Here is a 12,299-nt window from a genome sequence, read left to right on the forward strand (position 1 = left end):
CAGGTGACCAAGCATTAAAATATATAAACCTATGGGCATCCTTCCCACTCAAATCACTAACACCACCTTCACCATAACCATCATTACCATCATTTGCTCAACTTACTTTAGTATAGAACCCAGGACTACCATCCCGGAGATGTCCCCACCCACAATGGACTGCCTCCCCCCATCAATTACTAATTAAGAAGATGCCCTTCAGGCTTGTCTGCTTTCACCCCAATCTCATAGAGGCATTTTCTCAATTGAAGCTCCGTCCTCTCAGATGACTATAGCTTGTGTCAAGTTGGCATAAAACTAGCCGGCACAGGATCTCCTAAATATCAAATAAGACAATGTATGTATAGCACTTACAATGACCATGTACATGTTTACTAAATACTACTTATGAGTGTTATAGCTGGAAGACAGCTAAGAGGATATGTGCTAACAAATTCCAGCTTTGTCAAGAGCTACCCAATGCCCATGTACTGGAGCTACATGTTCACAAATATGAAAAAAGAACAAATTAATCTCTGTACTGGTGGCTTCTGCTGTTCCTCAAATTTGCCACCAGATGACAGCAGTTGACAACAGGAAAGACAGCTCAGACCCAAGAGAAAAATCTGTCCTTCATTTGAAGCCTCGAGGGTGTCCTTTCAGAGTATCTACAAAGCATGAGTATGGGCAAGCCCTTTGAGGAGTCTGGATAATCAATCAGTTTTTTTCCTCTGGAAGTTGGTGAAAAGAGTAATAACAGCCTTCCTTGCTTTATTACCAGGGTGGGAGGAAGAGACTCTTGTCCAATGAACAGCTCTCTGAAGCTTAGCTAGTATATGTTTCTTTACTCAGGGTGGGCTTGTTGACATTCAAGGTGAACCAGGAGTATATATGGACCTTTGAAGGTGTTTTCAGGATAAATGAAAATCACTGGTTAGAGCTGTAAGTTATGTGAGTGCCCCATTTGCATAGAGAGGCATTCTAGGAATGCGGTGTGCTTGCTGGACAGGTTCTCAAGAGAAAGGAAGTTGAATCTGTAATCCCACCAAGGCTACCTGACAGTCAGCAGGTAGAGGGTACCGGGATTTGGGACTCCCCAAACACCAGAAAAGGAGAAGCCCTGCTTGTAAAGGGAGCCAGTTTTGTTTCAGGCTCAGAAGGTTCTCTGGACAATGGTAGACTTTGGCATTAATTAGCAAGGCCCAACAAGGAGCTAGCTGATGGCAAGAATGGCTACTCAGAAAGGATCCTTGTTCTATTTCTTCCTACCATGGTCCTTCCCACGGGAACAGGACACCGAAGGGCCTTATAAAAAAAAAAGAAGAAATTATAGACCTTTCTGGTTTTCCCATTTTATTTCAGAGGGAGTTCTAGCTTCTGTGACTGGTCTACAGAAAAAGAAATTCCGTTTTTCACAATCCACATAGAGGAAAAAAAGCAGATTAGGAGGAAGAAGAGAGAGAAAGATCTGCAGGCCCTGCTCCTGTGCCCTCCTGATCTTCCTCAGTCCAAAGTACTGGGTGCCATACTTTGAAGAGTTGCCCTGTATGCTGCCTGTGAAAATTCCAACACAGAAGAACACATTGTTACTATGTATATTATTACTGGGCACTGTGAGGAAATGTTGCTGATGAGAGATTGGGATCATAGGACTAGCCCCAGAAACTAGATTTTTCAGACTCCATACATTTGCAAACACAACACCAAAAAAAAAAAAAAAAAAAAAAAAAAAAAAACAATGATTTGTCTTGTATGGTTTGGCTTATGTTTAATTGATTTTAATTTGCTATCTGCTGCTAAAAAATGAAAGCACACAGCATGACTATTCCTGTCTTAACCATGTTTATCAGTATAGTTCAGCCCAACACTATAACAGACCCTCTGACCCTTCCCTTACGAAACTGAAGCCCTTCCAAAATTGAAACTTCAAAATTGAAGCTCATTTAACAACAGCGTCCCATTTCTGTGCTCTTGACGACAGCCGTCAGCTGAAGCCATTAGAGACACATCGAAAAGCAAACAGCAAGGTTCATATAGAACAGAGGCTTGCATATGCCGGGGGTGACCCCAAGAAAGAGAGAGCCCCGTTCATCTTTCCACCTTAAATGACGTTGCTGGGGGCTGCGCGAAGGCCTTGCAGGCCAAGAGAGCAGAGGTAGAAAGCTTGTGCTGAATACTGCAGCTTCTCAAAAGAAGAAAAAAAAAGGCTCCTGGAGACTGTTTGCAGTATGAGACGATGTCCATTAGTGTGATGACTGAGAATACACCCTATAAACCATGATCTCCAGGCCCCTATCCTGTTGTCTATATTGGGCAGACAAACAAAGGAAATTGAAAAGGTAATTGGTGGGTATTGCAGATTTGGCTTAATGCTTGCATTGTTAATTTAGTCCCCCCAAATTGCACAGGAATCCATACACTGCGTGTAAGATATTGAGGGTCCCTGTCCCCACTTGGCTTTGATTGGTAAAGAAAGTTGCCAGTAGCCAATGGCTGGGTAAGAATACAGAGGAAGGACTTTTAGGATTCCTGGGCAAGGAACACAGAAGCAGAAGAATAAGAAGTACAGGACAAAGAGATATCCAGCATGCAAGAGCCCGGGATCATGGCCCAGGAAGGCTGCAGGCTGAGGCAGCCAGGACAGAATATAAGTTTTAGTAAGTAACAGTTTAGGAATATCAGAGGGCAGAGTGTGCTAGCCTCATGGAGGTTTAGGAGTGGTCGCACCATTGAGCTGCTTGGAGTATATTAAATATAAGGCTGTGTAGGTGTGTCTTTCACTTGAGGATCCACAACACTGGGGCAGTAGCGAGGAATTTGCGCTGCCACAGCCGGGTACAGAGAGAGGATTAATCAACTACTGGTGGGCAGATGGATGGATGGATGGATGGATGGGCAGGGAGACCGACAGACAGATTATACATGAAAGAAAGAAAGAAAGAAAGAAAGAAAGAAAGAAAGAAAGAAAGAAAGAAAGAAAGAAGGAAGGAAGGAAGGAAGGAAGGAAGGAAGGAAGGAAGGAAGGAAGGAAGGAAAGCATAGGGGAAAGAGGGAGGGAAAAGAGGAGGAAAAGAGGGAGGAAGAAAGGAAGGAAAGAAGAAAAAGGAAGGAAGGTAGGAAAGAAGGAAGGAAGGAATAAAGAAAGGAAAGAAGAAAGAAAGAAAGAAGATAAATAATGTTCTGTGAATATGGCAACCAGCAAGTAACCATTTCTGAAGAGATCCTGGGTCCCTTCCCCAGCCAAAGTGTCTGATGAGCTCTGCTGTGTATACATGGAGCACCTGACAAGGTCCTCTCTGGCTGGAGATGAGTTTCCCACCTGTGGCAAATGTTTTGTCAACCACTTCCTCCAAGGCTGTCTACTCATCATCTCCAGCAGAGGCTGCATGTAGCTGAGATGGGGCCCTGGCCCCTTCATATCACTCGTAAGTATGAAGCTGCCCACAGTTGGTTACAAAGGCTTACGTAGCACTTTTTACCTAATGGAAGCATAAAAATCACACAGACGTGATTCGGAGAGATCTTCCTAGGCCTACATAAAGCATGTACCTAATTTTCATTTTTTAGAACCAGGTTTCACTCTATATCTGAGACTTCTAAAACTAGATAGTCCAGTCTGGCTTCAAATACACAGTGGTCTTCTTGATTAATTATGCCTGTTTCTGGAGTCACAGGTGTGAGCCATCACATAAAGTACCTGACTAATTTCGAAGGTTAGAGATGGAACCTTCTGAGATTACAGCCTTCTCAGGCAGGGAAAGCATCCTGAAGAGATAACTGACAGGCACATCTTAGAATTTCACTTTATGCTTTGTGCTATATCTAGAACAGAACTTCCTAAGTTTAATCAGAATGAAACCAAAAAAACTCGGAGAAATATACTCAAGTTGACATACACATGCATAACGTTGTAACATATATGCATGTGTATGTGCATGCATAAACAACATGTATAATTGAAACACGATGCCACAAACAGAATACCTCCCATCACTTACACCGAGGAAGGATGGCACAGTGCAAGGGGCTAAAGGCACGCTGGCCAAAATTTGATGGTAGGAAGAAATGAGCCTGGCGTCTTCAGCTCCGTGATCTTCTTTCCTCATAAGAAGATACTTACAGTACCTGTACCATCTACTACATACACCATTTACTGATATGTGACCTGTAGATGTCTGTCAGAACACTTTTTTCTTTTTCAGGAGCGGGCTGTCCCAACCTGAAGGCTAGGTTCCTCTTTCCAGGCTCATGTGTCCTATGCCTACATGATCCTGGTCAACCGCAGCTGGGAGACATGTGACTGGCATAGCTGGTAGGTCAGTCTGGAACTGTCAGAAGCCTGGGAAGCAGAGAAAAGGGATTTTCAGGGGGATAGATGTAACTGAGGACAAGAGAGGGTTGAGAGACTGTGTTTTTAGCTTATTGAATGCAGTGCTGGTCTGAATACCTGCTCGTATGTCTGTCCCTTGTTTCATTGATATCTCTGTTCCCTTCCAATTGATCCCTGATTTTGCTCAGGTTAGCTCAGTGGAGTTTCTATCACAAAGAACATTCACCCTTACAACTTTCAACCAAACACAGGGCATGATAGAAGAGCCATATTAGTAATAATATGTATTTAAACAAAGACCTGGCAGATAATTTTTATCAGTGAATTCATTAAATATAGAATTAGTATTAAATGCTTCAATGGGAAATTAAAGAAATAGTGGAGTATATATGCAAATTTCTAGGTGCATGTTTAAAATATATGTCTCAAAGTCCTCAAAATTAGTTTCTCTTTTTTTTTCTCTTTCTCACCCATTTTCTTTTTTGTTGTTCTTCTTCTTTTTTTTTATTAGATATTTTCTTTACTTCACCCATTTTCATCTTAATTGTAGAATTAGGTTCATAAAGCTTACTTAAACCAATACTAGTCTAATATTCAAAAGCCTGACCCTGTGTTTTTTCCCATTGCTAAAATACATGACTATAATGATCTATTTCTGAAGGAGGAGGAGGAGAAAGAGGAAGAAGAAGAAGAAGAGAGGGGGGAGGGAGAGGTCATGTCAAAGAAAGAGAAGAATAAGCTTCAGAAGTTGACAAAGGCACATCTGGAAGATGCAGAGAACAAGATGATGCCTTTAAAAGCAATGCAAGCTAAGCCTGTGACTCTCCATGAAAGAAGAGGAAGCAGAAGTGTCCACCAAAACCTACACCAGCAAACTCTCACAAGCTTCAAAACCAACTACTGCTCATGCTAAGACAGTAACTTCATAGTTTTAACTCTATTAGATATAAAACACTGTTTATAGTGGCTGGGGTGGTCCTGATTTTCTTCAGTAAGAGAGAATTTAGTTTTAGGCATTTACCAAACCTTCTTGAGGTAGTACACAAAGAGCAAACACTCTTTCCAGTTAAACGAAAACTAACAATTGGTCCCTTGTTTCTATGTGTTTTTTTCACTTATTTTAAATGTATGGGCGTTTTGCTTTATGTGTGTCTGTGCATGTGCGTGACCAGTGCCCTCAGAAGCCAGAGAGACCACTGGACCCTCTGGAACTGGAATTACAGATGATTGTGAATCACCACGTGGGCACTGAGAACAAATTCAGGGCCCTCTGAAAAAACAGCCAGTGCTCTTCACCACTGAGTCCTTTCCTAGTCCCACTTAGTGACTCTTTATTCTAAATGATTTGAACCAAACTAGGAAGCATCACTTTTCCATCATATACACGGGGTCCTTAACGCAGAACATATACGTCCTGTTTTATTAAATAACCCAACAAAGTAGGGCAGACAATGGTTTGTTAAAACTACTTTACTAGCGATGAATAGCTAGTAAACTTTTTCCATTAAATGTTATCATACAAATAATAAGGGGGAAGTAGTTTCAAGGCAAGTACTGACATTTGTACAATATCTATTCTTACCAAGTAAAATTGGTAGAAAAGTATCTTCTGTTGGGGGGGGGGGGTAGATGCTGGTGTGAGTGCATGTGTACATATGTCTGTAGAAGCCAGAGGTTAGCTTTGGTGTTGCTTCTGGGGAAGTACGTTTGCATTTGAAGCTCCTAGAATGCAGCTCCGGACAGGCAGATTCAGCCAGGGCAGATTCTTCTGGATGTAAGCTCAGCAGCCTCTTCTATCACCTTTTAACCCTGATCCTCACACCTGGCTTCCAGAAGGATCTTTGCTTGTTAACTTGCTAGGTCCCTGTCTTAGAACTGATACAATCCTTTTGCATGCAATTAAAGTGGTATATAACAAGAAAAATAAACAAAGGCTTGGCTTCGACCCCGAGTCTTAGGCCTCAAGTCGGGCCGAAGTCATATTGCAGCTTTAACTAACTTGTCTTTTTCTTTCAATCCTCGCTCCTGTTCCGGGTGGACCTCTTGGGAGTTCGAGCTGGTCTCGGACAGTGGCACCCTCAACGTAGGACTCGGCACACTGGATTCAGTGAAGGACACCGCGGGAAGGAAGCAGAGAAGAAATGGGGCTAGAGGTATGGTACATCCCATCGAGAATGGGACAACAAAGCAGTAAGATGCTTTTTGTATATATATATGCTAAAAGGCAGAGGAGCGAAAATAAATCAGAGACAGCTCATCCAGTTTCTGATTCTTATAGAAGTTTGTCCTTGGTTCCCTGAGAAGGGAAGAGTGAGTTTGCAAACTTGGGGAAAAGTAGGAGAAGGAATAAAAGAGTATTATAAAACTCATGGTTGTGAAAAAATTCCTGTGGATGCTTTAGCCTCTTGACCTTGATTAGAGATACTTTAGCCCCTAGACATGATATTGTGACATTAAATAAGATATTAGGAGATGCAAATAGTGATAAGGAAGATGAAATTGCTTCATCTGCACCCTCTATTTTCGAAATTTCAGTTAAGGCAGGAAAGAGGGGTGAGCCTCGATCCCAAAGACAAAGAGGCCACAGAGCATCAAAGCAATGATCAGCAAACATCATTCCCTGAAAGTATTTTTTGCAAAGGAACAGGCAAGGATATCTCAGAGGCAGAGGAAGATGAAAGAAAAGGAGTTAGTTCAGCTTGTAGAGAGGCTTGAACAAGTCCTCAGAGAACGGGAGAGTAGCTCAAGTTCAGATTCCAATGAGAACACGCCAATAGCGGTGCCAAAAATAATGACTTTGCCTCCCTCAGTGACCCTAAAGAGTAACTTTAAATCCTAGTGTTACTCGGTTGTTGCCTCTCCAGGATTAAAACAGGCTGCGGAACGAGGGGAAGACATACAAGGATATGTTTTCCAGTGCCTTGTGTTTGAAAGGCAGGATCAACAGGGAAACAGTCCTCTCCCTTTTCTGGGATGGTATAGTGAAAAGGGGGGGGGGAGGCATAAACTGTTCCAGAGTTCTAGGGAGCATAAAATCAGATGTCCTGACTCTGGCTCCCACTGGAGAAATGTCTGGTTCCTTCGACACATGTAGTTCTCTTCTCTTGTGTGTTTGTCTCTTGGCGCGCCAAGCTGTCTGTTCGTCCACGTGTGTCAATTTGTGTCCATGTTTTCTTTAAGTGTTTCATGTTTAAAAGAAAATGTTATGTGTTCATCTCTTTAGTTCTAAACTAAAGAGTGTCTAGAAGGGTAAAATGAAGGCAGGCATTTGGGGAGCTACACCTCAAGCTAATTTACCTCAGCTGGAGACCTGCTGGAAGCTGATGTTGAGATAGGGGTGCCTGCAGCTTCTCCACTTAAAGCTGTTCCATTGCCTCTCCCAGAAAAATCTCTGTGTTTACTGAACTCAGAAGGCGACAAGGTGCTCGTTCCTTGAAATTTCAGCTAGAAAAAGTGAAATTTTTGTCTAGTTTTAATATATAAGATGTGTGGTCACTTCATGTTGGCATTTGACTTGATTTTAAAAGGTATAAATATGCTCTGAATGTCTTGGTCTTAGATTATAAGCATCAGATATGTTTAAATATTTTGGAACTTTGGCAACAAAAGTTTGTTTAAAACTAGTAACTTGGTCGGAGTCATCCTAAACAGCAACAAGTAGCATGAACCACATGTTTTCTATATATAGGGAAACAGTTCTCTATGGATACCCCAAACTTGGGATAATATTTTATGTAATGCTTGCTCTAGAAAACAAATTTAAAAGATACAATTTAAAATAATGAGGTATTAAAAGCTGCATATATATAAGAACTTGCAGCCACGTGTTTTCTTATATAGGGAACTTAGGGGAGCTTTACTGCCTGGCTTACTGCTTCAGCTGCTATTCCAAAGAATTATCATAAATTTTCAAAGATTGTTTTTATACTATTCTTTTATATCCTTATGATTTTGCTTTTGGCTTGACTGCTTGTGGTTTTAAAGAGCCCTAAAACAATGGATATCTTTAACAGGTTTTGCCTCCCAGAATGGCTGATGGCCTTGTATTCTGAGAGATTTGCCACTGCTTCAATACAGGAAGTTGGGACTTAACTCTCAATGTTTACTTGCTTTGTTAGCTAAAGTTTTTGCTTTTACAAAGAGCTTTATAATTTTAGAGAGTGGTCATTGCTCCAGAAAAAATATCCAAATAATTGGGTTATCAGTCTTCCTAGTCAGATTGTGGCATAGAAGATTCATAAAGTTAATTTACTTGTTTTAATGTGATTTTCAAAAATCATCAGATGCTAGCTGGCAAAAACATTTCCTTAAGCTTGCCACAGGAGATCTGAAACTTCTGCCTGCTGTTCTCAAGAGATGCAAATTCTAGTCTTCTCTGCAGTTAATTGAGGGATGAAAATTTTGCAAAGAATATAGAGAATGCAACTAGTTAACAGCAGATATTATATAGATTATGATTGTTGACTGTCTGTATTTTTGCCTTATACCACAGCAGTCCTTTTGGCAAAAAAAAAACCGTTAATGTGAATTCATCCTTTTTCCTCTTTAAATAAAGTTTTAGCATCCTTTGCTGTGTTTATGCAAAACTGTATGATAAAAGGTATTTTTTTAAGGGGAATGTCTTAACCTGATGAAATATTTGTTTCTTACTCTGAGCAGCAATTAAATTGGTTATGGCTAAATACTGATGTTTGACTTTTCCAGGCAAAATTTAAAATTAATAAATTATTATCTAAAAGATGAGTTGTTAATTCTTTTCCTTACCCATGCTTTTTTTATTTTCTGTAAATTTATGCATGCAGCCCATAGATAATGCAATTGCTGTATTTATAGATGGTTCATCTATGAGAAAGTAGTATATACAATTGGATCACATGTTCATTTTCTTGAGTTTCCCCCTGCTTCAGCAAAGATTATTGGATTACGTGCTGAAGCCACTGTTTTTAAATGTTAAATTAGTTAAACCTTAAATTTATGTATTGATAGCCAATATATAGCCTATAGTTTGCAATTGCTTGAAAATGATCCATTTTTAGATATTGCTAATTTGAGTTCTATAATTGTTCATACAAATACAACTTAAGAAGACCTGCTGTTCCATACTTAGAAATTTAAGAGATACTGGGTTGCCTTGGTAAAGGCAATGCCACAGCAGATTTGAATACCAGGCAGATTATAATCTCATATTTTACCATCAAAATAGTAATGGCCTGAGACAACAATTTGATATTTCTAGAGAATATACACATCAAATTATAAAGCTTTGTCCTAAATTTCCTCTGTTTCTTGCTATACCACAATGGTTGGAGTCCACCCTTGAGGACTAATACCTAACCAATTATGGCAAATATTTATTTAAATATTAATATCTTTTCAAGCTTCCTAGTTGCAATTGCTTTTACAAAAGAAACAACTAAAACTACAATTTTTCACCTCTATGTTATTTTCCTGTGGTTGGTGTTCCAAATCAGATTGTAACAGATAATGGAACTGGCTATCACAGTCAAATTGAGATTCTTTATAATTCTCAAGGACAAGATATTGTAATACAGATACTGTGAAACTTTAAAACAACATCTTCATAAATTAAAAGGGGGGAATTACATCCCCAACAATTTGAATTGTGCTTTTTATTTAAATTTTTTAAAATTTGAACGTCAAGAAACTCTTTGAATGTCTATGGCATCCTACAACTGGGCAAACGTATGCCTAGGTGAAATGAAAGGATCCACATACTGGCATATGGTATTGTCCTGATCAAGGGGACCAATTATTATGGGGAAGAGGGTGTGTTTGTGCTTTTTCCCACAGGAAGCTGCAAGAGCATGCTAACTGCCAGAGGGGTTGGTGAGACATGCTGATGCTGAGACATAGAATCATGCTGGCCTGTGAGCTTCCTGAGTGCCCTGACAATGGTGGCCAAGAAGCTGCATTGAACATCTGTTCTTGACCCACCTTTGCTTGCCTTTAACCCAGATTGGACCAGCAGCTTTACCTCAAGCTTCTAGACCTTGTAGGACAGAGAACATAGAGACTGAAAACTGACTTAAAATAGAGAAGTTGTAATGACTTTTCTCTTAACTTTAATGTGACTCAAGCATGGACTGGTCTAGAAATCAATTCAATATTAGAAATAATAGTCTTCATTGGGAAGATGGGTTCTGGACATTTTTAAAGACATTTAAAAATTCATAATTGCCTTGTGAAGCTACATTTACATTGGATAAAATTGAGACAAGACCTAGACTTTGAATGTTAGGACATGTATTTAATCTCCTAATCCTTTTTTATTTGGTCATATTAAAATTGTTTCTTTATTGATATTTATTGTAAATTGTATTGTACACTTTCCAATTGTGTTATTGTTGAATTCTGACATGTTTCTTATGGTGGTTTATCAACCAGCTTTTGTTCTATTGCCAGTGAGTATTACAAGACCATGATATTCTGGAAGAAGGTTTGTAGATACTAGAAGTTAGTTAGGTTTTATACAGAGAAGCAAAGGGGTATTGGACTTGATTATTGCAGGCATAGTAGCTTTAATTGTATTTAATTGAGAGCTAGTATTAATTACTGCTTCTGCTATTGCCTTGACAGAAATTAAGACAGCTACTTGTGTTAATCATTTGGCAAAATTGTTACTAATGTATTTAGATAGGCATTTAGAACAATAGATTGATATTCTTTACATTATCCAAGTTATTAGAGAAGTGCTTCAAAGTTTAAGAGTAAGAAGCCATTTCCAGAGTCATACTAAATACCACTGGATTTGTTACCTCTAAGCTTTTCATTGATAGTCATTAATTGGGAGAGGATTCAGAGACACTTGCAGGGTATTTGGCATAGTTCTAACACCTCTAGATGTTTTAGCCTTACACACTGAGATTATTCGCCTAAAGACAAGACTAACTTGTCTTTTTCTTTCAATCCTCACTCCGGTTCTGGGCGGACCTCTTGGGAGTTCGAGCTGGTCTCAGACAGGGCCTTGCTGCTAAGTTGGGTTTTCTTGTTTTGTTTTGTGTTTTGTTTTTGTTTTAGTTCAAACTCAAAACTTCTAAGGTCACATCATTATTTAAATTAGTTATGTTTTTTTTCTGTATGTGTGTGATGGTGTATGGTATTTGTGTGTGTGTTGTGTGCATGGTGTTTGTGTGTGTGTGTGTGTTTATGTGCCTGTGTATGTGTCTATGTGGGTGTCTCTGAGTATCTGTGTGTGTATCTATATGTGTGAGTGTCTTTGTATCTGTTTATGTGTGCTGTGTATGGGTCTGTGTGCTGTGACTGTGTCTGCGTCTGTGTGTCTGCCTGTATCTCTGTGTTTGTGTGTGTTGATCTATGTATGTGTGTCTGTGTATGTATGTTTGTGTCTCTCTGTGGGTGTATCTGTGTATCTGTGTGTGTTGATTTGTGTACCTGTGTGTGAGTGTGTGTCTGCATGTGTGTCTCTGTATATTTGTGTGTCTGTGTATGTCCCTATAGATGTGTCTGTGTCTGTGTGTCTGTGTGTATCTGTATCTGTGTGTGTTTCTATGTGTGTCTATGTCTATATGTGTCTGTGTCTGTATGTGTCTCTGTGTATGTGTCTCTGTGTGTGTGTGTGTGTGTGTGTGTACTCATGTGTGTCTATGAGTCTGTGTCTATGTGTGTCTGTTTCCTTGTGTGTCTTCTGTGTATGTGTATCTATGTATCTGTGTCTATCTGTGTGTGTGTCTGTTTTCATGACTGTGTCTGTATGTCCTTGTCTGTGTGTATCTTTCCATGTCTCTATGTGTGTGTCTGTTCCTGTGTCTGTGTGTATATCTGTATGTGTGTGTTTGTGTCTGTGTGTCTGTTTCCGTGTCTGTGTCTGTGTCTGTGTGTTCGTGTATGTGTGTGTGTGTGTGTGTGTGTGTGTGTTTCCATGGCTATATGTGTGTGTGTGTGTGTGTGTGTGTATGTGTGTGTGTGTCTGGGACTGTGTGACCTAGTCCATGAATGCCCTCAGGAAGAC

Source organism: Micromys minutus, assembly GCF_963924665.1.
Source record: "Micromys minutus genome assembly, chromosome: 5".
Taxonomy (NCBI): domain Eukaryota; kingdom Metazoa; phylum Chordata; class Mammalia; order Rodentia; family Muridae; genus Micromys; species Micromys minutus.